The sequence below is a fragment of the Lutra lutra genome, chromosome 10 (assembly GCF_902655055.1).
Source record: "Lutra lutra chromosome 10, mLutLut1.2, whole genome shotgun sequence".
NCBI lineage: Eukaryota > Metazoa > Chordata > Mammalia > Carnivora > Mustelidae > Lutra > Lutra lutra.
In genome coordinates this window covers 62822052-62848589 of record NC_062287.1, presented here as the reverse complement: position 1 = coordinate 62848589, position 26538 = coordinate 62822052, and the positions used below count along the sequence as shown (strand labels likewise).

At 41.7% G+C, this 26538-nt stretch overlaps 1 long non-coding RNA gene across 4 annotated transcripts; it reads right to left on the bottom strand.

Annotated features, from left to right (window-relative positions):
* Positions 1-327: 327 nt before the first annotated feature.
* Positions 328-25400, bottom strand: LOC125080006 (uncharacterized). Of its 4 annotated transcripts, none has more exons than XR_007121195.1 (4): positions 25222-25400; positions 21994-22186; positions 21394-21509; positions 328-1407 (listed from the first exon to the last, which is right to left on the bottom strand). It is a non-coding gene; the product is annotated as an uncharacterized LOC125080006 (long non-coding RNA). The 4 variants fall into 4 exon arrangements; XR_007121192.1 differs by lacking the exon at positions 328-1407 and adding an exon at positions 14403-14419; XR_007121193.1 differs by lacking the exon at positions 328-1407 and adding an exon at positions 14403-14419 and having other exon boundaries at positions 21994-22169.
* Positions 25401-26538: the final 1138 nt, after the last annotated feature.

The window sequence follows — 26538 nt, the reverse complement described above, 5'->3', positions numbered from 1 at the left end:
GCAAGAATTTCTCTGGAATATTTCTCTTAAAATATGTTTCCTTCATAAAAATAACAAGTTACAGATAAAAATTAGAAGAAAGAGAAGAGGGGTGCCTGGGTGGCTCAGCAGGTTAAGCCTCTGCCTTTAGCTCAGGTCATGATCTCAGGGATCATGCCCCGCATAGGGATCGAGCCCCTCATAGGGCTCTCTGCTCAGCAGGGAGGCTGCTTCCCCTCTCTCTCTGCCTGCCTCTCTGCCTACTTTTGATCTCTGTCTGCCAAATAAATAAATAACATCTTAAAAAATAAAGAAGAAAGAGAAGAGGTGATGGGTAACTGAAAAATACAAGTCATTGCAGAGCCACAGACTTATTAGACAGAGGAGGATATTCTAGGCAAAGTAGCCAGAGAGATCAAGTGTAGATATTTGGAACAAGGAGCCCAGGAAACGGCTGTCCAACCGAGAACCAAGAAAAGAGGGAGTTGGCACCTAGGTCTCAACATCAGGTAACACAGAACATTTCATGATACTCGAAGGCATGTAAGACCCCTATTTTATAAACGAAGTCTTCCTCATTAATCTTGTATAAGATCCTATTCAGCTAGACACAATGTTAGAAAAGATATCCTACCATTAGAAATGCTAACCACAAGGTAATGGGCTGGACTATGCAAATAGGTAATGTGGCAGAAGGAGGTGAAAACCCAGATCCTCTTAGCTCAATCACTGAGATCTACAGGGTTATCTGAGATGTCTGTCAGTGAGAGGCAAACTTTTCCAGTGAAGAATCCAGGATGAAGAAGACACAGAGATCCTCAGTAACTAAGTATACAATGTGGAATGAAGGAAGGAATCTGACCAGAGTTCTTCACTTAGTGACAAGGAAATTCTGGGAATGGGAAAAAATCTAGAAAGCAGATTGTGAACATTAGAAATTTATGTTGGAAATGGGATTTAAAGATTTAGAGGGGCTTCTCCACTAATTAAAGCATTCTCTCCTTCCTGCTAGGCAATGGTAAAGTATCATTAAGCAGGATGAGCACAGATCTCTATCCACATTGTGAACTCTAAGCACATGTCATTCAAAGCACTTAGTTACTACTCCTTTCCTTCCTCCTTCCCATTGCAGTAGTCAGTTGCTGGCTCTTGGCCTTTTGGGTGAAAACTTCTTTTTAGGTCATAACTTGCCTACAGTTTCAAAGTCCTCTCATCCTGAGGCTTTGTGAAGCCTTTCTTGCTTGCCTCTTTGGCTTTCCCACCACTCCTTTCCCCAACTTTCTTACGGCATGACACCTCTGGAACTCTGAAGTCTGGAAATCTGCTTGATCTTGACCCCATTCTCTTACCCATCTCTTGACATCCAAGTTCCCCTGGGTAGTTTCTGGCTCATCTTGGCTTCTCACATCTGTGTGGTCTGGTTACCACCTATGATGGACCCAATGTTACACTCCTCAGATCCCATTTTAAGGAAGGACTTGCTGTACCAGCTGCTTGAAGTGCTGTCAGTAGACAGTCTTTAGCTGTCAAATCTGATAGGGATTGCAGAGAGCTGCTTTGCCTGATGGCACATCCCTTACCAAGCTCTCCCATATCCAGTGACTTCCTGGATGCAGGTGTATGAAGTCCTGACCAGCTAGGCCCAACTTGGGACAACTCTCAAAGGCCATTCTTGCTCCTGAGCTCCACTTGAAGTTGGGCTTACTTTGCAGTTTGATGTTTCCCTCTACACATTCCCACTTTCTTCCTTTGCCTCTCTTCCACAGGTTTTAATTCCAAGGACACTCCTTAATAAACATCCTGCATGGTAAATTCCATCTGAGCATCTGCTTTCCAGTGACTGCAGTCTGCAACACCACAGATCTTCTATGTGTGTGCAGGCATCTATGCAGGCATCTACTTTCACATTTCACTTACCTTTCCAAAGGGTAATGAAAATTTTCCAATATTTACAAAATAAGGAGAATATTATAAGTCCCCATATACACCCCTGTAATATAACTGCAATATGATTAGATTCTTTCGCTGAAGTCTGCATTCTTTTTTTTTCATATTTATTTATTTTTTTCATTTTTTAAATTTATTTCAACATAACAGTATTCATTGTTTTTGTACCACACCCAGTGCTCCATGCAATCCGTGCCCTCTCTAACACCCACCACCTGGTTCCCCCAACCTCCCACCTCTTCAAACAGCTTCAGATTGTTTTTCAGAGTCCATAGTCTCTCATTGTTCACCTCCCCTTCCAATTTCCCCCAACTCGAACAGTGTGGAGATTCAAGAAATTAAAGTCTGCATTCTATTGGAGTTCTCCAACCTCCAAATGATTTTAAAATTTACATACATCAAGGATTCACTCTATTGCTCTAAGGTTTTATAGGTCTTGAAAAATGCATAGTGTCATGTATACACCATTATATTGTCAATGTAGAATAGTTCAATCACCCTAAAAAAATTCCCCCGAGTTTCCCATATTCCACTCTCCTCCATCTTAAACCTCTGGCAACCAATGATCTCCTTACCGCCTCTATTAGTTCTGCCTTTTCCCAAATGTCATATAAGTGGAATCACACAGTATGTGGCCTTTTCAGACAGCCAAAACAATTTTGGAAAAGATGAACAAGTAAGAATACTCATTCTTTCCAATTTCAAAGGTTATACAAAGCAACAGTAGGAAAGACAGTGCAGTTTTGGCATAAGGACATATATACATATCAAATGAATGGAATGGAGAGTCTAGGAATAAGTCTACATGTCCATGGTTAACTAATTTTTGACAGGGATGTCAACACCGTCCCATGGGGAAAGAATCTTTTTTTTTTTTTTTTTTTTTTTTTTTGCAAAGAGTTCTGGGAAACTTGATAACTACAGGCAAAAGAATAAAGTTGGATATTTCCTTACACCATCTTGAAAAATGTTATATATGACATTTCAGTTTCTCCTCCCCAAGGAAGTCTTGGTTCTGTGTCCCTGATTAATTTTCACATAGTATTCTGTAATTGCTTAAATCCTAGCTTGAATCACCAGCTGTTTCAAGTTTTACTCATTTGTTCCATCACACTGAATGTTCCTTGGGAATAGGGATGGTCTTCTTGTTCTGAATCCCAAGGGATTCACACAGTAGCTGCTTAAGTAAATGTTGTTAAAAGAAAGAATGTGAAGATATAGTTTGGTTAATAACAAAGATAAGGGAAGGGGTTTGGTTTTGCTGGGGTGCCCGTGGTTCACTCAGTTAAGTGGCTGACTTTGGCTCAGGTTATGATCCCAGGATTCTGGGATCTAGCCCCGCATTGGGCTCCCTGTTTAGCAGAAAGCCTGCTTCTCCCTCTCCCTCTGCCTGCCACTCTGCCTATATGTGCTATCTCTCTCTATCTCTCTCTCAAATAAATAATCTTAAAAAGAAAAAAAAAGAATAGGAAACAACTGCAAAAGGTTTTAAAACTGTGTAAGTGTAGGGGAGAAGGGTGAGGGGTTGGGTGAGCCTGGTGGTGGGTATTAAGAAGGGTACGTATTGCATGGAGCACTGGGTGTGGTGCATAAACAATGAATCTCGGAACACTGAGAAAAAAAATAAAATATCTAAAAAAAGTGTAAAAGTGTAGTGTGATGGAGCAAATTTAAGGATGAGGTATGAGAACAAGAGGTCAGATTCTCTAGGGTAGAGCAGACCCAAAGGGTGTGTGGGTGGGACTGAAAGCCTTCCCTCATGTAGACTGAGGGTATTTCCTAATGTGGAGGCTCAATGTAAAGAGAAGGTCAAAATTGCTAGAAACCAGGGTCTATCTTGTAGTTCTATCTAATGGCCATTAGAGCTGAAACATGTCAGCTGAAGTTTTTCTGAGTCGGCAGGAGAGTCTATGGAAAAAGCAATAAACAGGTGGCCAATATCTTCAGAAATGTGGGAATGATTTAAAAAAATTGGAGGAGGACAACACAAACAGATAGCATAGGTTTAAAAAGAAGGTACAGACATAGCCTTTTTATTTTGGAAATATTTTCTTGGAAGTGAGAGTATGAACTAAATAAGTGTTAAAATTGTTTTAGCAGAGCCTCTATGTCACTTGCATAATTCCTTCTAGGTTCCATCAAACAATTGTTGGTCTGCAGTACTATTTACAACAATACCCTGTAAAATGTCAAAGGATTTGCGCCTATTTCTACTGATATTTATTTTTTGTTGCCTCACCCATTACATCAAATGCCTTTACCCAGCATAAGCATTGCATCTTAGCCAGCGTGAAAATCTTCCTTGGCAATTTTGTGGCACTACGAGCACTGTCTTGGCATATCTTTTAACAGCCAGAAAGGGTCAAAATCGTTCTCAAAAACAAGTTAATTACAGTAAAAAGAACTATGATAAAGGAGCGAACAAACAGACTTGTGAAGGTCATTCCAAATGCAAACAGCACAAGCTAATCCACTCGCACTCTCTCGCTGAGAGAGTACAACTACATGAATAAGCATGTCCCATACGTACAACTATATGAATAAGCAAGTCCCATTACTGAGGGCCTTCTGTGGGTCTCCTATGTGCTATTCATTTTACATGTATTAATGTTAATCCTCCAAACAATTATTAGGTGAGAGAAGACTATTATTATCCCTATTTTTGTGGTAGGGAAAATGGAGGGAGTGGTTATCATTACGACAATCTGATTCCCAATCACATAACCTAATCACCTTACTATAGTACTCCCTTGTATCGCTCTATTCTACTGGTTGACTGGACATGAGAAAGATATATACTAATTACACACACACATATACACATATATATTGGTACTTATGACATGAAAAATTCTATAAAGAATTGGCACTCCATGGGGAAATACTAACTGAGGTATAGTTGCATTATTAAAAGAATGTACTACAAAGTGGCTGGAAATGGCTACAGAAATTCAGAGATCTACTTCTCATTCCCTTTACACTATTATCTTTAACACCTCTATGCTTCTACACAAGCTTTTTTTCAATGCCTACACTGCCTTCTCCACCCTTAGCTGCCTATTGAACAATTATTACTACTCATCCTTTAAGATACATAATATTATCACCTCCTCCATGGAAATTTCTCCAAATCTCCCAAGCAGAATTAGTCATGCACTTGGCTGGATTCTCATTACTTTGTTTATATACTTTTTATACCATCTGTAAATGTTCAGTTCAGGAAACAGAAACCACACTAAGTACTTTAAGCAGACTGAGATTTAATACAGAGAATGAGATGCTTATAAAATTGCTGCAAGGGTTCTAGGATAGGTCTCCTGAAATAACTGTCAGAACACTACAGAACTGACCTTAGCACAAGAAGACACACCACACCTATAATTGAGGGATCAGAAAATCAGAGTTGGAAAGCTTCCAGTACTTCAACTGAAATTGCCTCCTGGCAGCCATGAGGTTGGTAAATGGGCATTGGGATGCCGCCGCTGAATAATCACAGGCCCCAGGACCTTGCAACAGACACTAACCAAAGGGCCAGGAATTTGTCCTTCCAAGTCATATATGCATCCATCAAATTGGCAGAATTTAGAGAATTTTTTTTAACGATTTTACTTATTTATTTGTCAGAGTGAGCACAGGCAGACAGAGTGGCAGGCAGAGGCAGATGGAGAAGCAGGCTCCCGCTGAGCAAGGAGCCCGATGCGGGACTCGATCCCAGGACGCTGGGATCATGACCCGAGCCGAAGGCAGCGGCTTAACCAAGAACTGTAGCTGAAAAGGAGTCTAGGAAATATTTTTAAAAACAAGACTTGCCAAAAGGAAGAAACTGAAGCTTGGTAAAACAATTCACATCACCTGCCATGGCACCTTGCAGGCTGTATTTTCTTGTATCTGCTTCTATTAGTGGCTCACAGTTGCTCTTCTCCCAAGAGAAGGAGAGTACATGCTGTGAAAGCTGCCATGATGTCACTTTTGCTGCTTTCTACTGGAAAAGTGCATCGAAAGACCAGCCAGATTCAAGGAATGGGGGATGTACTTTGTCTTTCGATGAAAGGAGTTACCCAGAATCCATGGATATTTTTATCTACCACACTCACTGTTTTCCACCTATTTCTCCGTAATTTGGTTAAAAATCCTCATACACCATGTCCTGATATTGATTTTCATAGACTGAGTGCCTAGCACAGAGCAAACTACTCCATGTGGGGCCGAACAAACAAGAGACTTCATGGTAGGCAGTGGTTGGACTACAAAGAAATGTGGGATACAGGACACGGTCCCTGCTCCAAAGGACGTTGCCATCTGGTAGAAGACGGCAAATGGTGAGGCAAGATTAAAAGGGCCTTTCCAAACAATAGAAAAAGTACTATTTCAACAGGAAAATGCAACACCAACTACCTTAATTTGGACACCCAGGTCAGAAGAGCAAGCATACATTATACATGGTGACTGGGAAATTAAGTTCTGCACTGTGTTTTGAGGATAAGATTTGGATTCTTAATGGTTGGGCATAATTAGTAGGTGGAACCATGTGAGAAACTGCCCAGGGATAAGAAAGTAAACTGTATGTTCAAAGAAGTAGAGGCTGCCCACTTTAGCTGGAGCAGGAACTGGTGCCAGGGAATAGTGCAAGGCTCAAGGGGCACCTTGCAGGCAGCCTGCTGTGATTTCACCTTGTTAGTGATGGGATCTTAAAGAAGAAGTGCATCAGGATGAATACTGTGTTCAGGGAGAGGACCATGGCAGTATATGTCAAAGGACAAAAAAGGGAGGGACGGGAAGTATGACAAGGGCTTCAACCTCATGCTGGCACTGAGAATGGCTAAAAGGAAGCTATGGCATTGAGTCCCTGCTGTTCTTTAAGATGCACTACTTCACTTGACCCTTCAACAATCCTTTGATGTAGACGTCAACACCACCATCTTACAGATGTGGACAGTTTGGATAATTTAGGGGTGTCTGGGTGGCTCATTCAGTTAAGCGCTGGACTCTTGGTTTCGGCTCAGGTCATGATCTCAGGGTTGCGGCATTGAGTCCGGCATTGTGCCCCACATCAGGCTCCGTGCTCAGTGGGCAGTCTGCTTGGGATTATCTCCCTCTCCCTATACTCCTCCCCTCACTCGTGCTTGCGTGCTCTCTCTCTCTCTCTCTAAAATAAATAAATCTTTTTCAAAATTCAGATAATTCAGATAATTAGCCCACTCATTAATGGAGTAGCTGGTTCTTTTAACTTTGCATTAAAGATTGTATTTTGCCCTTCTCAGGACAAAAAAATATTTTATTAGCAAACTTCTATTGTGCCACAAGTTTGTGCGAGGTCCTCACCAAGTGACGAGCAGGTCTCCAGCACAGTAAGACACTGCCCCTGCCCTCTCTATTTCTGCTCATACGGTGGAGAAGGAAATGGGACACTTCAAACAAAATGCAAGGGAGAGAAGAGGAGGAGACAGAAAAAGGAAGACCGAGCACAGCAGCCTTCAGCCGCTTAGTTCCAACACAGGCATTAAACATTCATTCAGTATATATTTAGCACTTAATAAGTGCAAGCCCTGAGGAGGGTGCTGAGAAGAGAAGATGAATCAAACACTATTCCTGTCTTTCCAAGTAGTAGAGGAAATGGGCATGTAACACATAAGGGCCGTGACTACTTCAAGCGAACCAGTGGATTTCTGTACACAGCAAAAAGCAAGAGACAAATAGGAAGGGATTATTTCTTGCTGAAGCATCAAAGAAAAGCTTCAGAAAGAAGACAGACTTTGATCTGCGTACTGATAGGTATGAAGATGGCCAAGAAGGAAATGGGAAAAGGGAGCTGTGACTGGTGTGGAGGGCACAGGACAGGGGACAGTGACTGCCATGTCATTCACAACAAGATAGGATCACGTGGGGCAGGGAGTATTAAGGCAGCCAGTATAAAACAGCACATAATGGGGCAAATGCTAGAGGCAAACTGATAGGCTTCAAATCTGAGTCTGCACTCCCTCCATGTTTTGCTTGAAATCAGTTGTTCAGCTTCATTAAGTGTCCCTTTTCCCATCTGTAAAATAGCAATACCTTTCTCCTCTCTCTCCTGACTTCTGAATCCATGGAGGAAGAGATAGCTATCAAACAGATACCAACATATAGGTTTTAATCTGATAAGCCTGGATTGGTGGATTTGGCTTGGATTCAAAGTGAAAATGGGCTTCCTAACGTGTGCTCTCAAGCCCGTCTCTTAGGCCCTATAGGTCAGGAGGAGCTGCTGAGAAGGTACTTAACATGAAGGACTGAGCCCTTCTCATACCCTGCAGACCTTGTTACCCAGAGTATGGTCCACAGATCACCAGCATCAGCACCACCTGAGAGCTTAGAGAAATGCAGAATCTCAGGCCCCAGAAGAGACAGACAGGATCAGGGTCTGCATTTGAATGAGATGCCCCAGCTCTCTCCTGCACCCATCAAAGTTTGAGAAGGGCTTCCAGAGACCACTAGAGAAATAGGACAGGTAGATGAAAGACTCTCTCCATCTGACCTATAAGATCCATCACTCCTTCTCCCAGGGGGAGGATCCAAAGAGAGGTGGACAAGTGGCAGAAGATTCTACCTGATACCTCTGTGAGGTCTTAAGTTCCCATTTGGGGCTGGCAGGAACTCAGGATGGGTGAAAGAATGCTTTCTCCCACAAATGTAGAGGTCATAGAGGAAGATGAGCTTGGGCATATGGCTTTAGGGATTGAATGCAACATTCTCCAAAACTGTGAGCACAGGACAAGGGGAAATTTGAAGAGACAGAATTTGGACTATTTGGAGGTTTAATTTTTTTTAATGTTTAAATCTTAGAAACATCTAGAATTTCTTCTGAGTCTCTACTCAAAAGTCATCTAATGGGACATTCTCTGAACAATCTATCACTGCCAGCACCCGCAATGCACAGTGCTCCTCCTCCCCTTTCCCTGCCTTAGGTTATCTGCCTCCTCCCTTCCCCACTAAAATGTAAGATCCAGGAGGAGCTATAACCTATTTTGTCCATTATTTTTTCTCTGGCAGTGCCTAGAACAAAGTGGCACTGGGGACATAGGATAGGTGCTTGATAAATATTTGTTAAATGAATGAATACAAGTTTGAGATCCCATGGGACATCAAGAGGAGTTGTCCAATTGTGTTTATAAGTCAGGAGCTCAGGGGAACATCTGAATTTGAGGTAGAGATTGGGAGTCACCAGCTCTTGATGGGAACCGAAGCAGGGGACTGGGTGATATTACTTGGTGACGTTCTGCATTTAAGGCAAAGAAGATTTGTTTGATTGAGGTGATGCGGGATTCCAGAGGAGAAAGTGGTGTTATTACCAGGCAAGCCTGGCCATAGAGCATAACCAGGTCATCACGAACACCATCAAATGCAGTTACCTCTTCCGGACTTCCTTGGACGAAGCTAGCAACCTCTTGGAAAGTTTTATGGTGTCACAAGAGGCAAGACAGCCAACAACACCATTTATCATTTATGGAAAAGCCCTTTAATAATTCACTGCTTCAATTAACATTTGCCATTAATCAAGATTTCATGACGGAAAACATCGTACCCAAGCTCAGCAGGTCAGTTTAGAATCAAGCTCCATCTGTCTGTCATGGAGCCCAGGGGGATGGACACAAGGAGACAAATGCCAGGCCTACTTACAGCTGGAAGTGGGGCCTTCTTCCAAAGCAGGCTGCTCCTGGGAGCGGGATACCCCATGGAGTTAGGCAAAGCAAACTTCCACCACCAAAAGGGGCCTGGACTTTCCAAAGGAAACAACAGAGTTTTTCTCTACATGAGAGGAAGAGATTACAATTTAGTTTAGCTCTCTGTCACATACCCTTTAATACAAGATTTTTTCACTCCATTTCTTCCTTTCCTCCAAGCTGAAAAGACAACCTGTACCAAAACAGACAGAGCCTTGTCCCCATATTTGATCATTTATAATCTGATCATTTGCTGATAACTGTTTCTGCCATAAGGTTTCCTTGCACAGGAAATGAGCAAGAAAGGATACTTTTTACCACTTATTGTTACCAATGCTATCATTATGTCTACCATTCTAAGATGTATAACATCTTTTTTTTTTTTTTCCTGAAAGAGAGAGGGAGGGAGAGCGCAACTGGGGAGGGGCAAAAAAAGGAGAGAGAGAAACTCTATGACTGAGCCACCCAGGCATCCCACATAAAATCTGATTTAAAAAACTGGGACTGCCATAAGCACGTTCTAGTGAAATGAAACCATATTAACAGCTTATTAGATAGCTTTAAATGACCAGATTCTGCTATTTCACTTATATACCAGTTATTTAATCTCTCTGAGCCTCAGTTTCTCTACCTATAAAATGGAAGTAATATAGTACACAACCCACAATGTTGTTGTAAGTATTAAATGAAGCACTGAAAAAGCACTTTGCACATGACCTGTCTCCTAGGAAGCACTAAATGCTTTAACCATGTGTTACAGGTGAGCTGCGTTTCATACCCTCCAGGAATAAAGGTGAGCGCACCTCCTTTATTGTTTCAATTGCACACTTTGGCTCTTCCTTTCATTCAACAAACATTTACTGAATGACTACTATGGACTGGGCATTGTTCTAGGAGCTAAGGATCCATATAAAACTCTTGCTCCCATGAAACTTGCAGCCAAAGCCTGGAAGAGATAAGTGAAGATAAATAAAGGAATAAATTCATAGCTGGCCACTCATTCAATTATTTATTCATCTGTTAACTCTCCTTCTCCAGTCCCCAAACTAGACCCTAAACTAATAGCTCGCTTGGGTTAGAGAGATGACAGATAGACAGGTAGATAAAAATAACTCAGAAAATGTTAGGTGTTGAGAAAGGCTAACTTGAAAATATCCGAGTGATGGGAGTTGGGGGTTATCTTAACTTGGGTGTCCAAGCAAGGCCCCTCTGATGCTGTGACATGGAAGCTAAGGAGTCAGAAGTACAGTGCAGGCAAAGGTAATGGCTGGGGCCCGGGGTCCTGAAGTAGAAATAAACATCCCATTCCAGGAACAGAAAGTCCTGCGGCTGGGGTGCAGTGGGCAGAGGAAGAACAGTGAGAGATGAGACTAGGGAGAAGATCAGGCCTTGGAGGGGGCCTGTGGGTCAGTATAGGGAGATCTGCTTTTATTATGAGCAGGAATGGAAGCCCCTCGAGTGTTTTAGCAGGGGAAGGGCAAGATCGATTTATACTTTCAAAAGTTTGCTCTGTGCAGAGTGGGAATTCTACAGGGGCAGATGCGGAAACAGAGCTTAGGAGGCTAGTAAACCAGGAAATCAATTGCCAGAGGGCCAAGCTAGTAGCACAGAAACAGATGGATTCATTTTGATTTGGGAGGTAGAATCATGAAGGATTATCGATGGATTAGAAACAGGGAAAGGAAAAACAGAATCTAAGATTTCTGGCCATGTTGAGAAATGTAGTCTCCCCCTTGAAGCTGCCACCACGCCCAAATATGCAAGAGCACTAGAGGCTTGCTCATTTGAAGGAATCCACCTTGTTTCCAAAAATATATGAAGTAGGAACACCGGAAAGCACGTTTATCCCCTACCTCCCTAGCGCCCGCTGCTGCCTCCCAGTACAGGAGCACGGGTTTCATCATATCAGAGGACTGGTCTACAGCCACAGCAACAGTCTCTAAAAACAGAGCCTTCGCTGCCACAGCACGGCCTCCACCTGGGATTCCAAGCCTGTAGCTTAGTCAGCACAAAAATACACGCCTAGCCTTTCCCCTCACAGTTCCACTGGGGTGGCCAAGCCTGCTGCCTTTGCCAACCTGGACCACATTTTGAAGCAAAGCTCCCAATGCCACTCAAGGTCTGAAGTGTTGCATGCTTGGCCGCAGCCTAGACTCCCCCAGGCACTGCTCCTGGTCAGGGTCCTCTGCATCCTTTCCAGGCTGGGCCTCATGTTTACCATGTAGATGGACTCTAAGAGTGCTCCTATCATCAAATTCCTTATGCAACTTATTCCCAGAGCTCAGCATTTGCTTAGCTACATAAAGAGGGAAAATGCCCTTTTAAACCTAGTCCCATGGCAAAGGGGGCCTAAATAAAGAACCCATCATATGTTTTGCTCACAATGAGGGAAATCTTCCCAATTGCTAGCTCCATCTGTAAAAAGAGAACTGTAAAAAGAGAACATAAAGCCAAATTTTCTACCTCAGAAGTTACCTACTAATATAAATAATATTGAACTTATATATCTCCCCTAAAAAATGTGACTGTGTATAAATATATTCTGAAAAATAAAAGTGGGAGATGAGCCAGAGCAAATATAGAGACTGACAGTCCAGCAGGAACACAATTGCTCTTGGTGGCAGGTGGGGAGCATGCCATTTCAAGGTGAGACGAACTGACTCTCAAATTAATTGGAGCAGGCAATATCCATTCTGCATAGCAAGGAAGGGCCTTTTAGAGCTAGTGTGGTTCCTTCTACAAAAGCAAGCCAGGCTCAGAGATTGCCAAATGCTCTTTAACACAATAATGATGAGGTTTATTGTTTCAAGGCCCAGAGTCATACGGATAACAAATTATTTCTCTCTTGCCATATATTAAACTGTGGTGAATGTAACAAAAATAATACTCACTTAAGATGTGTTTATATATTAGGCTAAATAATAAAAAAGCAGACAGACGAGCAAATAAAAAACCCAACTGGTTTTCAGTTTTCTCTTTAGGAAAGGAAAGTTAAGCCTCACCTCACCTTGCCCAACCTAGCAATGAATTGAGAAGGAAGCTGCAAGGAGCACAGTAGAGAAACTTGAGACATGCCTGCATCTGCAAAATGCAAAGGAAAAGTCTTCATCCTCAGTGTGAAGGGAGTATCTCCGCGTGCAGCGGGAGGGCGAAAGAATGGTCCTGAAGGACTCAGCGAGAGAGGGGCAGGGGGACAGCAGGGAGCTGACACAGGCACAGAGAAGGAAAGTCAATGGAAGAGAGTGCCCACTGGGGCACATCTATGCAGAGGATGGAGTTCGTCTTCTGGAATGCAAACTAGACTGATTTCTGAGTTTGTTCCTATACTGAGATGGCCTTCTTCTTCCCTTCTGTTACGATAGCTCTGCCTGTTTTTCTGATGGAGAAGAGCCAGGCTCTGGCAGAGTGGCCAGAGGAAGACTTCTTTGTCCCAGGTCCCATCACAGGGTTCTGGCTGAGACATTCTTGAAGGGTGTTAGCCATGTGGATTATTCAACCACAACTGGTTTTTAGCAGTGACCATCTCAACAAAGATCACCCCTCCAAATACGGGAGACTCAAAAGAAAGGACCCTGCCACACACAGATGACAGTGTGGGGCCAAGGGCTCCACTCATGTGTGACCATGTGGAAGACAGGCAAATCTCTTTGCTCTCCATTCTTGGTTTATTGAACACAACATACGTTCTAGTAATATCAGTTGCACAGTTAATTTACATAAACTGGAGAAAAACTTCCCTTTTATTTCTTTTTTTTATTATTATTATGTTCAGTTAGCCAACATATACTACCTCATTAGTTTCTGATGCAGTGTTCAATGACTCATTAGTTGCATATAACACCCAGTGCTCATCACCACATGTGCTCTCCTTAATACCCATCACTCGGTTACCCCATCTCCCCCACACCTCTCTTTTCTGTAACCCTCAGTTTTGCTTCCAGAGTCCAGAGTCTCTCATGTCAACATTATAGGTCCAAAGGAAGAAGTTTTGAAGGAAGATTTTAGCAGACGAGTATAAAAGGTTTCTGTGTATCAAAAACTAACCCAACACCGAAAGACAAATGATAAACCAGAGGAAATGTTTGCAATATCCTAACAGATCAAGTACTAATTATTTAGAATAAACATTCAAATGAGAACAATGACGTGAATTTTTCACCTATCCCACTGAAGATTTTAAAATGGCAATGCTCAGTGTTGGCAAGGGTGTAGTATAATGATTTCTGGATAGCAATTCGGTAATAGGTTTCAAGACCTTTAAATGTGTTATATACTCTGATCTATGAATTCTACTTCTGGAATTGATGCTAAGGAAACAATATAAAATGGGATCAAGGATTTAAGCACACAGCTGCCCTTGGAAGCATTATTTATAAGAATAAGCCAGTTGTCCAATATTAGGGGAATGATTAGGAAAGTTAGGGTAAATCCATAGACTGACACATGGTACTAATACTAAAATGAAATGTGAAAGTTTTTTTTATTAATACAGGAATATTGTCATGAATGATTTTTTTTAAATAAAAAAATGCAAGATATTAATTTATATACACAACATGATTTCAACTATGTAGAATTTCATTGCCAAGGATCTGGGAAGGAGTAGATTAAAATGCTATCAGTAGCTCTTTAAAATGGTAGGATTGTTTTTTCTGCCTCTTTACACTATTGGGGCGCCTGGGTGGCTCAGTGGGTTAAGCCGCTGCCTTTGGCTCAGGTCATGATCTCAGGGTCCTGGGATCGAGGCCCACATCGGGCTCTCTGCTCAGTGGGGAGCCTGCTTCCCTCTCTCTCTCTCTCTCTCTCTGCCTGCCTCTCTGTCTACTTGTGATCTCTCTCTGTCAAATAAATAAATAAAATCTTAAAAAAAAAAAAGAGAATATGCTTTTATAATTTAAAAGGTTACTAAATATAAAACATGGATGCACCTTAAAAGGAACCAAGATTCTGGAGAAATGGCTGATTTCAAATATGAGGTATGAGATGTATAAGATGAGCCCGCAGGATATTGTTGATGCTCCTAAAACAAGGGAGCTCTTGAAGACAGCTGAAATGCAGTCTGTCGAAAGAACACGAAGCCAATGTGAAGAGACCCCCCCCATAAGCCAAACATGAGACAACCTGAGCTCCAAGAAGAAAACAAATATCTGCCCATAACCAAGACACATTAAATACATCAGAAACAACACCTGAATTCATAATAGTATGAAAATAAAAATCACTGGTCCTTTGGAAGCTCCAAGGGAACCGAATTATTATTTAGAAAACTGGAAGATGAAGAGAAACAAGGAAGCGCTTATTCTGTTGTTGTTGCTGTTGTGGTTTTCTACACAAACTATATCTTAAGGAAGTGTTTCTCAAAGTGTGGTCTCTGGGCCAGCAACATCATCTGAAAACTTGTTCCCAGTGTCACATCCGAGGCCCCACTTGAGACTGAATCATAGTTCTGGGATTGAGCCTAAAAGGGTTAAGAGTAGGCTCTCTGAGCATCACATCAAAAACTGATTCTTCTGTTTTTGTTCTATTTTCTCACCAACGGCAAGGCTGTGCTGTGGCCTTTCCTTCTCAAAGAGACATAAAATCTCAGATTCTTGGGCTGGCTCTAGCAGACTAGGTGGGACTTTCAGCCTGCTTTCTGTGAGGACATACAGATCAGCCTGGCTGAGGTGAGAATTCTGGATCCATGTGCTCCAGCCCCTCAGCTGGGGATCACACTGGAGTGTGGGGCCAAAGGCCTGGCTCTATTTACACTCCTCTCAGCCTTTGTCTCAGTGCATATAATGTTCCCCCAACTAGTACTAAGACTATACAAATCACAGGTCAGTTCTTTCAAACCAATAGCAAATAATTCCAATCTCTTGTAAATTGTTCCACAGCTTAGAGAAAGGTTATGAAGCTGACATAATACTGATATCAAAAGTGGACAATGATGCCCTGAATAGGATCCTACCAACTAGTACTGTGTATGAATAATGATTCAAAAATCCTACATGGAGTGGGGTGCCTGGCTGCTCAGTCAGTAGAGCCTGCAGTCTTGAACTTGAGGTTTTAAGTTCAAGACCCATGCTGGGTATACAGATCACTTAAAAATAAAATCTTAAGTGGTGCCTGGGTGGTTCAGTTGGTTAAATGACTGCCTTCAGTTCGAGTCATGATCCTGGAGTCCCCGGATCAAGTCCCACTTTGGGCTTCCTGCTCACTGGGGAATCTGCTTCTCCCCCTGACCCTCCCCCCTCTCGTACTCTCTCTCTCATTCTCTGTCTCTCAAATAAAATAAAATAAAATAAAATGAAATAAAATCTTAAAAAATTAAACAAAAACAAACAAAACACCCTTACATGAGGAAAATCAGGTAAAGTGCAAACAAAGAGTAGAGTTTAATTAATAGCAATTTACCAATGTTAGCTCCTCCATTGTGACAAGTGTAGCATAGTAATGTAAGATACTAATTATAGGGGAAAATGGGTAAGGAGTAAATGGGAACTTTCCGTAGTATCTTGGCAACATTCCTGTAAATTGAATATTCTTATAAAATTTAAAGTTTATTTAAAAATGTTTAAAACCTAATTAAAAGTCAATCGTGCCATTCTTGCCTAGGGAGGGCCCAAGTTCATGCTCAGATGCATGGGCAAGTGAAACATACTAAAAGGATCCTATGACAGTGGCTCTCACCATAACCATGAGACCTATTCAGCTTCCTGCTGGATCACGGCTGAAACGAGGGATGTATACCCCTGCCTGACATTTCCTTTCTGGATTTCTAACTATCATTGGTACCTTCTCATCCTCACATTTTAAAATAAGTGCCAAAACCCAGTGTGGGTGATAACTGGTGACAGCATGTCACTTGGAAGCATGGAGACACCTCCTCAAAGGACCATGAACCTCCTGACAGCAAGTTCTGACTACCTGGTCTCAGAGCAACAGAGGCATATCAGAAAGCTTCCCCAAAGAGGTTCAAACTCTATCTTCCAGATAGTCAGATCCACCAAACAGAAGCCAGGTCCCACAAGCCCAAAAGCTGGAACAACAGATGTCATCCTACCTGATTTTCCCACCTAAGAAAAATTTCCCTGGCCTCATTTTGACTGAGGAGAAGATCAGGCAGGCACAAAACACACGAGTCTGTCCTCTGCGGGGGTGGGGGGGGGTGGGCTCCTGCTCCAAGTGGCAGGTATGCCTTCCACACAGACACAGGGACTCTGCTACGTCATCACTCCACGGACCACTTTAGATAATATGAGGATGTGTTGTGGCTATAAATCTGGCCTGGTGCCCTATAATTCATTTCTACCTAAGACATATATGCTTGAGTCAAAAATAGACCTGAAAAACTGAGGGTTGCCTGGGGGGAAGGGAGTAGGGAGAGGGTGGTGGGGTTATGGACATTGGGGAGGGTATGTGCTATGGTGAGTGCTGTGAAGTGTGTAAACCTGGCGATTCACAGACCTGTATCCCTGGGGCTAATAATACATTATATGTTAATAAAAAATTTTTTTTAAGTAATTAAAAAAAAAAAAGACCTGAAAGACACCAAAAAGTTCCTGGGACAAACATGGCGATTACATAATGGTCCCCACTACCAATCATAGGATTGGTATCACTTGCCCAATGAAGAGAAGTTTCCTCTTCATTGATTATAGACATTAAAACCAATGTCTGAATTCTCTTTCACTATGGAAACTTCAGTGCTAGGTAAATTTCTTGACACATAATATGTGTTTAATAAATATTGTTATAAGTATTTATTTAATTTCTGGACAGAAAATGCATTGAGACCAATATTACAATAAACTTTGTATCCTTTGGACCATACAACTTGTCTTGGGAAATGAATACTTTAACATATGGCTATTATCAGAGTTGAATGAGTTGGTCTTCCCCAAGACTTGATCTCCTTAAGTCTGATCACAGGGCTTAAAGTCCTTTCCAGCCAAGGGCTACTCTTACAGACAGTTCTCAGAGATCTTGGCCTGAAATTAATGAAATTCCAATCTGTCTCATCTTTTGTTTAAAATAAATGAGAACAAGTGTAAATGTCCCCACTCCCCTACTTCTTCAGAGATTAGTGACCCTGGGAAAACATTGCCATGCAGGAACACTCAGAAAAAGATGAAACAAATTTTGGAGAGAGAAGTCTACGAATCATGACCTGAGATCCCTGAGACATCAAAGGAATATGAAGTGGTTTAATTGGTTCCTCAAGAAGACAGCAGTTGGATCAGACATTGGTCCCTTAAACCAACCGCCATTGTGTTGGCTCACAGAGGCACCAATGATCAGAACAGGGGAACTTCCTTCAATCAGCCCCTGCAGTCAGTGTGAGAACCTGTCACTTGCATTGTTCTATCAGGCGCAGGCCACATTTATTCTGGGCTTGCTCTTTTAATCCTCTGTGAGCCATCCACATGGGTAAGGCCTCTGGTCTATTATCGGAGTGTAATCTTTTCACTTTTCAAAATAGATTCTCTCTGGAGCCAGAAAGCTTAAATAGGGCACCGGAGTGCTAAGCAGCTCCTGCTCGTGTGTGGGAATGGCAAGCCATCTGTGTAACAGCCAAAACAGAGCAGCAAAGCTGGATTCTCTTGGTCTGACCCAGGGACACAGTAATGCCACCCTCAGCTCCTGCGCCAAAGACACTTGTTTGGGTTTCAATCAGTGTCCGAGGTGAGAAAGCAGTGGTAGGGCAGAGGAGATGTACTTCAACTGTAGACAAATAAACAGTGTCTCTGTTGCCATTAGACTCCTGCTAGAATCAGAAGTTTCTGGGCTAAACTCATTACCACAACATAAAGGAAAAGCTTTCTTCTGAATCATCTGTCTTTTAACTTGATACAGAAACACAAGTCTACTTTCCTAGGATGTTTTCCTCCTTTAGTCAGGATTTATGTGCCCATTTTCACTTTATGATCACCTAAACATTGGTTCTTTAATTAAGAAAAAAGAAAATAAAAGGTTAATTTTCACACATAGTTAATCCTGTTTTCCTTAGATTGATAAACATTCCAAGACACACCAGAAGCCACTTCAATTCATTTTTTTGTTTTCATTTTTCAATTTGAGGGAAGAAAACACCTGTTTAATGCTCCTTCAGGAGTTGGGGCAAGTCTGGTAGGAGCACTTGGCTGGGGAGAGAGGATAGGGCCAGAGTTGGGTGCTGGCATTCTTAATGAAGGTAGACAAGAGTTGGCCACCAAAGGGCCTAGAAGTGGGTAACGTCAGAAGGTGGGAATGAGTCATATCTTAGAGACTAATAATGACCAGGGGTGCCTGGGTGGCTGAATTGGTTAAGTGTTTGCCTTCGGCTCAGGTCATGATCCCAGAGTCCCGGGATAGTCCTGGGTCGAGCCCTGTGTCTCTGCTCTGTGGGGGAAGACTGCTTCTCCCTCTGACCACTTCCCTCTAGTGCTCACTCTCTCTCTCAGATAAATAAATAAAATCTTTTTTAAAATTTTAAAAAATAATGATCAAAGCCAGAAGTGTTCCATCTCCAATATTCCACATACCCAACATACAATCCAACAGCAAACTCTTTCGGTTATATCCTCAAAATATGTTGAGAATTCCATTACCTCTTCTTGCCTCTACCACTGCAAACCTTGTCCAGGCCACCATCTCTCACTCCCACATAATTCTGATAGACTCCTAACTGCTCTCCCTTCTTCTGATTTTACCTCCCCCACCTGAGCCTATTCTTCATATGACAGTCCAAGTGATCCTTTCAAAACATGTCAGATGACGGCACTTCACTGCTTAAAATGTTCCAAGAGTAATTGTTTTAGGTTAAAGCCAAAGCTTGACCATAGCTTGAAAGGCCCAGCATTCTATGCTCCCCTTGCCCTCACTACTGCTATGACCTCACCTCTTATCAGTCTTCTTCCACCACTCTGTTCCAGCCTTTACACTAGGATTCCCCTCTACTGGGATGTTCTTCCCACTAGACAAGCATGAGACTCACTCTAAATTCCTTTCAATTTCTGTTCAAGTATCATCTTATTTGAGAATTCTTCCCTGATCACACTACATAACATAGTAAGTCCTAGTACTGTCTCTCTCATGCTGATATATTTTATTTTTCTTCATAGATAAGATAGCCATATATATCTATATAGATATTTACAGATATACAGATATATATTTGTTTATATTTTGTCCCCAGTCCCACAACCAGTATCAAAAGTTAAGTTCCATTAGGTCAGGGACTTTGTCTTAGTCACAGATGTATCCCTACCACCTAGAACAGAGTCTGGCATATGATAGACATTCAATCAATATTTGTTAAATAGATAAATGAATGAACGAATGCCACTTTTGGCATTTTATTCAGCAAGAAAGGACAGAATTATAATCAAGAGACAAAGCTAAGGACCAGAAGCCAGGGGGGACATAGCAACAGAAGGACTAGGAGCTGGAGCAAAATCGAAGTGAGAAGGATCCATGGTTCTGAAGCCTGAGAGTCACTTTTATTGCCAGATGCTTGATAATGGAGTATGTCAACCTGATCTGAAGCCTGTGTCAGAGGACTGGGAAACTGCTAGTTTGAGGATTCCATTGCATAATCTCCTTCTGGAAATCAGAACATTTCCTTGATCTCTGGAAACTTTTCTATTCTCTGGAATTCCTCAGGCTCCAAGGAGATTACTCTGCATTGTCTTCATCTCTGTATTCTGAGTGTCTGACCTACTGCCAGGCACAGGATGTGGGCTTCATAACGAATGTTGAATGACTGAACTGAGAGTATGTCAGGAATCCCCTTTGCAAACTCATGGAAGGTGGGATGAGTCCTGGATCTGGAGACAGGCTGGGCTCTCTGGTATCCACCCCACTGTGTACTGTCCCCTCTCTCCAGAGTCCCTGTAACCCTTCTCATCCCAATATGATACCCTGGGAGACAAGACAGAACCAAATAAGGACCGAGACACCTGCTTTTGAGTATGGTCTTCAAGCAGGGTCTGTTCCTTCTTAGAACAGCATCTGTTCTTTTCTAGCCTGTAGCAAAACATAAAGCCACCTTTCTTTGCCCCACAGCATTTTCTACAATTCTAGAAAACTTGAATGTAATTTTTCTGGACTCAATTCTCTTTGTCCTTCATTTCAATCTTATTCATATGAATGTTTATTAAGTTCCTCCTCTGTGAATAGTGCACACAAGGCAGTCTTCCCTCCTCTTGGAAGCGTACTTTCATATCTGAGCTGATGAGACAGCTCCCTCTACAGTCTCCTCGGTTTGTGGGCCTCTCCCTTCATCTTCTTTGCTACTGTATTTTACGTTTGTTTTAAGACAGAATTGTCCAATTCTCTTAAAGCCAACATTCCATTTAAAGTCTTCCACACACACACACACACAAAATAAATAAATAAATAAATAAAACACAAAATCTCCCACTGCCGAACTACAATCTTCTTTTCTTCTTATCTTTGGAATATCTACCACTTTCAAATCTAATACTACCTTTTCTCTTTTTCTCAATTTTTCCATCACCGACAAAGTTCTCCTTATTGGTTAGAATTAGGCCCTGTATTAGGATTCTCCAGAGAAACAGAATATAAATATCCTAATTATTTATTATTCTCTTTTTCTCTCTCTCTCTATATATATATATACACAGATATACATATGTTTCTTTTTTTAAAAATGAATATAATATTTCCCTCTAAGTTATATATATGATTATATAAATGATAAGTATTTTTGTTTCCTGAAATAAATAAATATATATATATTTGATAGAGAGAGGGTTAGAGATTGATTTATTATAAGAAATTGACTCACATGGTTATGGATACTGAGACATTCCAAGATCAACAGTCAGCAAGCTGGAGATCCAGGACAACTGATGGTGTAATTCCAGCCCAAAAGCCAAGAAGAACTGATGGTTCAGTTTGAGCCTAAAGAGAAAGAACAATATTCGAGCTCAAACAGTCAGCAGAAGGAATTCCCTTTTACTCAGGGGATCGTCAGGGTTTTTGGTCTATTCAGGCCATCAACTGACTGGATGAGGCCCACCCACTTTAAGGAGGCCATCTGCCTTATTCAGTCTGGTGATTCGTGACTAAAATGTTAATCCCATCCAAAACAGCCTCACAGACACACCCAGAACAATGCTGGATCAAATATCCTACAGAGCACGTCCTCTGGCCCAGAGAAGTTGACACATAAAATTAACCATCCCAGGCCCTTTGTTGCCAGGTCCCCTAGTTCTCTCTCTACTTTCAGAAAATTAAATTTCAGAGAGGAATCAAGGTCTTTTCAGACTCTTTCAGCCAGAGCTTTCCTCCAGATAACTAGCAGATTCTTATTCCCTTTCATGACAATGTCCTGTCTCTGCCAGGTTCATGCTTTGCAGAAAGTATGTATCATTCAGTCACTTACCCCAAAACAAACATCTTGTCCTGATCACCCATTAGGCATTGAGTATTGTGCCAGGAATCATGTGCTCATTTCATCTTGCCCAGTGGCCTAGGGCTATCCATGATAATTTGACTCCAGGTCCTCTTTCTCGCTGGTGTGGTCTGTGGAGAGGGTCCATGCTCAGTCTCCCGTGTTTTCTGCAGGCACATACCTTCTTCATATATAAGCAGTATTTTTCTTCACTTCATGTCAGATTATTTATCTATTTATTTATTTATTACTTTGCACATCTGTTATGGTTTACAATTCATAGATGAAGTTAGTGGCTGACTCACAGTAAGATAAATGGAGGGAGGAAACAAAGTCATAACCCAGCCATAGATTCACCCATCTGGAGAGGGCAGAAAGGGACTAAGAGACCCTCCCGGCTCACAGCAGTTGTAAAGCCGTGTCCACAATTAATGGTATCGAGCAATCCTGAGCTCTCGGCAAGAAGACAGAACTGAAAGAGGAGCCAGGCCAGCGGAAGGTGGAGTGCAATGACGGAGAGTCTACAGTCTGCTGAAAGATGGCAGAGAGGCTGCCGGCAGCCAAGACAGTCATTCACGGCTGCACTGAAGTTCAGAGACAAGACTAAAGTTTCTGGAAAGAGAGTTGGCAAGAACAAGGCCTGAACTTGGTGGTTTAAAGCACAAACTTCAAAGCCAGAATGTCTCATTTTATACCTACTTTGCAGGTGAGAAATCTTGGATAAGTTAATTAATCTCTTTACTTTGGTCCCTTCAGCTAGGAAGTGGAAAAGCTAACAGAAATGCTGTGAAATTTATGTGAGTATATGTAAATGAGAATACGTAAAGCTGAGCATAAAGTAAGCATTTAGTTGTTATTTTATACATTGTCTAAACAGGAGCTAAGGCAGAAGCCAAATTACAGCAAGTAAATGGGGGTGAGAATTGAAAGTGTTCTCAGGTTTGAGAATTTAGTAAAGAACATTCAGATCAGAATAGGAGATTGCCATGGTTATAAATGTGGGAGTGAAAAAGCCACCCTACTACACTTGGCCCAGGCCTGGAAGGCCTTGCTGAGCTACCAGCTTGGCCTTCTAAATAAGCCCAACTTCATGAGCAGATGTCTCAGCATCTCCAGGCGGAGGAAGCAGCCCCATCGTGGGGACTCACACAGGGCAATCCTGAAATGTATTCAATCTTCTTCTCTATCAATGATTTGGTTATTTTCATATATCATATACTAAAGAATATGTAGCATATATATACACTAAATAATAATAATAAAACATGCACCTAGGCTACCAACCAGCATAAGAAACAGAGCACTAAGAATCTTCAACCCCCCTTGTAATCTTCCTTAATATTAACCCTTTCCTTTCCTCCTAAGTTTTCACCATCTATACCATGTATGTCTCAACACATTGCTCTGTCTTTCAGGGTTCTGAAGTTTATGTGCATGGAAACAATTGCATGCCAGTACTCCTCTGTAATTTGCATGTTTTTCTCAGCATTGTCTTTGACATTGACCCATGTGGATGCATGTAACTAGAGATATTTCACTTTCGTTGTGACTTGCCACAATTAATAAAATTTACAATGCACTGGGAAGACATAAAAAATTTAAATTGCAGGTACTTAGTGACATAACTTTAAAACATATGAAGCAGAAGCAAACTACAAGGAAAATAAACAAGTCCACAATCACAAGGGAGATTTTAATCCAACTCTATTAAGACAATAGATTAAGCAGGGGAAAAAAATCAATAATCATAGAAGAGGCAGAAACAAGCATAAGTTTCATAAGTAATAAGGAGGAACTGGTGCACAGTTGAGTAAAGTATTATTAGAATAATGACATGGTTTAGAGCAAGATTATAAAAAACAAGCATTCATCAGAATATCCTTTGTATCCGCGCCTCTTGCTAGACTGGGAGTAGAACCCTAAAGACAATTATAAAATTTTCAAAAACTTTTCTCATGCTACTCCTGCTTTAAACTTAAGTGTTCTTTTTTTTTTAATATTTTTATCCATTTATTTGACAGAGAGAGATCACAAGTAGATGGAGAGGCAAGCAGAGAGAGAGAGAGAGAGAGAGAGAGAGAGAAGCAGGCTCCTTGCTGAGCAGAGAGCCTGATGCAGGACTCGATCCCAGGACCCTGAGATCATGACCTGAGCCGAAGGCAGCAGCTTAACCCACTGAGCCACCCAGGCGCCCTAAACTTAAGTGTTTTTTTTTTTTTTTTAAAGATTTTATTTATTTATTTGACAGAGAGATCACAAGTAGGCAGAGAGGCAGGCAGAGAGAGAGAGGAGGAAGCAGGCTCCCTGCCGAGCAGAGAGCCCGATGCGGGGCTCGATCCCAGGACTCTGAGATCATGACCTGAGCCGAAGGCAGCGGCTTAACCCACTGAGCCACCCAGGCGCCCCTAAACTTAAGTGTTCTTAAGGAAGAACATGGTTTTCATTAGTTGGGGCCACATTTAATAGTGATAAAGAGACACTATATGTTTAGAGAGTGCCCATATATTGGTTTTCTCTCTTCTCTTTTCTGCTACTTCAGCAGAACAGTAAGTGGCCTTAGGGCCACCCTGTTCTGGTACAGGGACAATTCTGAGGTTGAGGCTTTGGGCTTCTAAGAAGGAGCATGAAACAGACACCCCTTAAACTGTGTCCTCTGGCACTGCTTACAAAAATTCCCAATAGTAGGGCTTAGGGCACAAGCCTAGGAAGCAAGTCTATTCTGCTTCCTATTTTTTCATTCTTCCTGTAAGCAGATATTTCACAAGGATATGAAGTATTGTCTGGTGCACAATTCAATGATTCCAAGGTCCCCTGAAAATAGTAATACCTATAGTTCATCAGATGTTACCATTTTTTTTCTGACAAGGATACATTACTTATTCTGAGTTTTCTCCCCCAGAATCTGTCTTCCTCTTCATGGGGATCATCCTAATTGTGTATCTTCAGTTGTACATAGTTTGTCCTGCATCATTACCACCTCTAGGCCCCTATGTCCACACTCCTAACTCATGATCAGGCTTTTAATTCTTCCTCAGGTCATTAGAATCCTCTACTTTCAGATTTATTATTTGTGGTATCCATTTTCTCTAAGAACTCTTCCTCCTCCCCATAAATAAGAGAGTAGAGGTGCTTTTCTTAAAACCCCTTTACTTCCATGAAACAGGGACCATTTTGATACTGATACATAAAAACTGGCCCTTACCTGAGGGAAAAACTCACCTGTTACCATTTGTGTGTAACCCAGTTGTAAGGAGAGTGTGTCTGCCACTTGCATGATCATGAAAGTGTTAAACTTTGCAGCCTCCAATATAAAGCCATGGGTCTGTAGACAGGGAGCTGGGTCAGAATCTCACCTGAAGTCATTCCTGGTGTCATCATATGAGGAAGAAGTCCATTTTTTCAGAGTGAAAATCAGAATTGAAAAAGTGGACAACAGAGCCCGCAAAGTCTCTCTTTTAGACTGCACTGAAAAGTGACAAGATTTTTATGGAGTTCACCAGTGATGGGTTGGAACAAGGTAGTCAAAATTAAAACTGATACAGAAAGGAAGGGACACAGATTTCAATGAAGTAGGGCCAAATAGAGAAATCTTAATGAAGTAGATACAATGGGATTAGATCCCTAGGTTTTGTTGAAGTGTTCTGACATTCCATCCTCTACTGGTTATTTCCTGTGCTTTTCCTTCATATCTAACAAAGGCTTTGGGATTTTCCATCTGTCTTAGACCTGCTAAAAGCAAAGCCCTGGTGATCCCCAGGCCCACTGTGGTAGGAAGCTGGATAAGAGTGCCTCCAAATAGTAGATGACACTCAGGGCACAGGGTCAATACTATCTTTAAGCAGCCCCTACATTCCTAGTAATTCTTCTTCCAGAGATAAGCCCTACTAAGTCTGGATTTTGTTCCATTTAATGAGGTTGAATTCTTTGAAACTTAGTTCAAAAAGGAGAAAAGAACAGCATTACATGGATTTTGACATTTTCCCAGGTCTCTGGTGAAACTGAAGTCCTTCAGTTCTTGAGTTCCTGACCTGCGACCTGCCTCATCCTCCATTTCCTTTCTGGAACTGAGGCTCTGTCACGGTCTTGATAAGCTCAATACTGGACTTACTTCCTTAAATGAATCCCTAGACTGGGAAACTACCTCTGTGATTGGACCTTCCAAATGTTGAAAACACATGCCAAGATTCCTCCAAATAGCATTTGCATTGTATTCTTCCCACTATACTTTGTCAGCATGTTAAGATGCACCACTTGCTTGGATTTTTCCCTGGCTGCTCACATGAAATACACATTTTTGGGCTCAATATTGTAATAACTAAAGCCTCAGACTTTAATTAACGGATCGAAACTTTTAAGTTATGACTGTTATCAATATTCCACATGTGAAAAAGAGGCAGAAGTAGGAGTTTTTTTTATTCCAAGAACTGTGCTGTCTTTTTCTATACTCCAGGGTTTCTTATGATATAATCATCTATGGGAAGAAGTATCCTGTGGCCCAAGAAGATTGTGGACAGTTGCAGCAGAAGAAATGTGAAT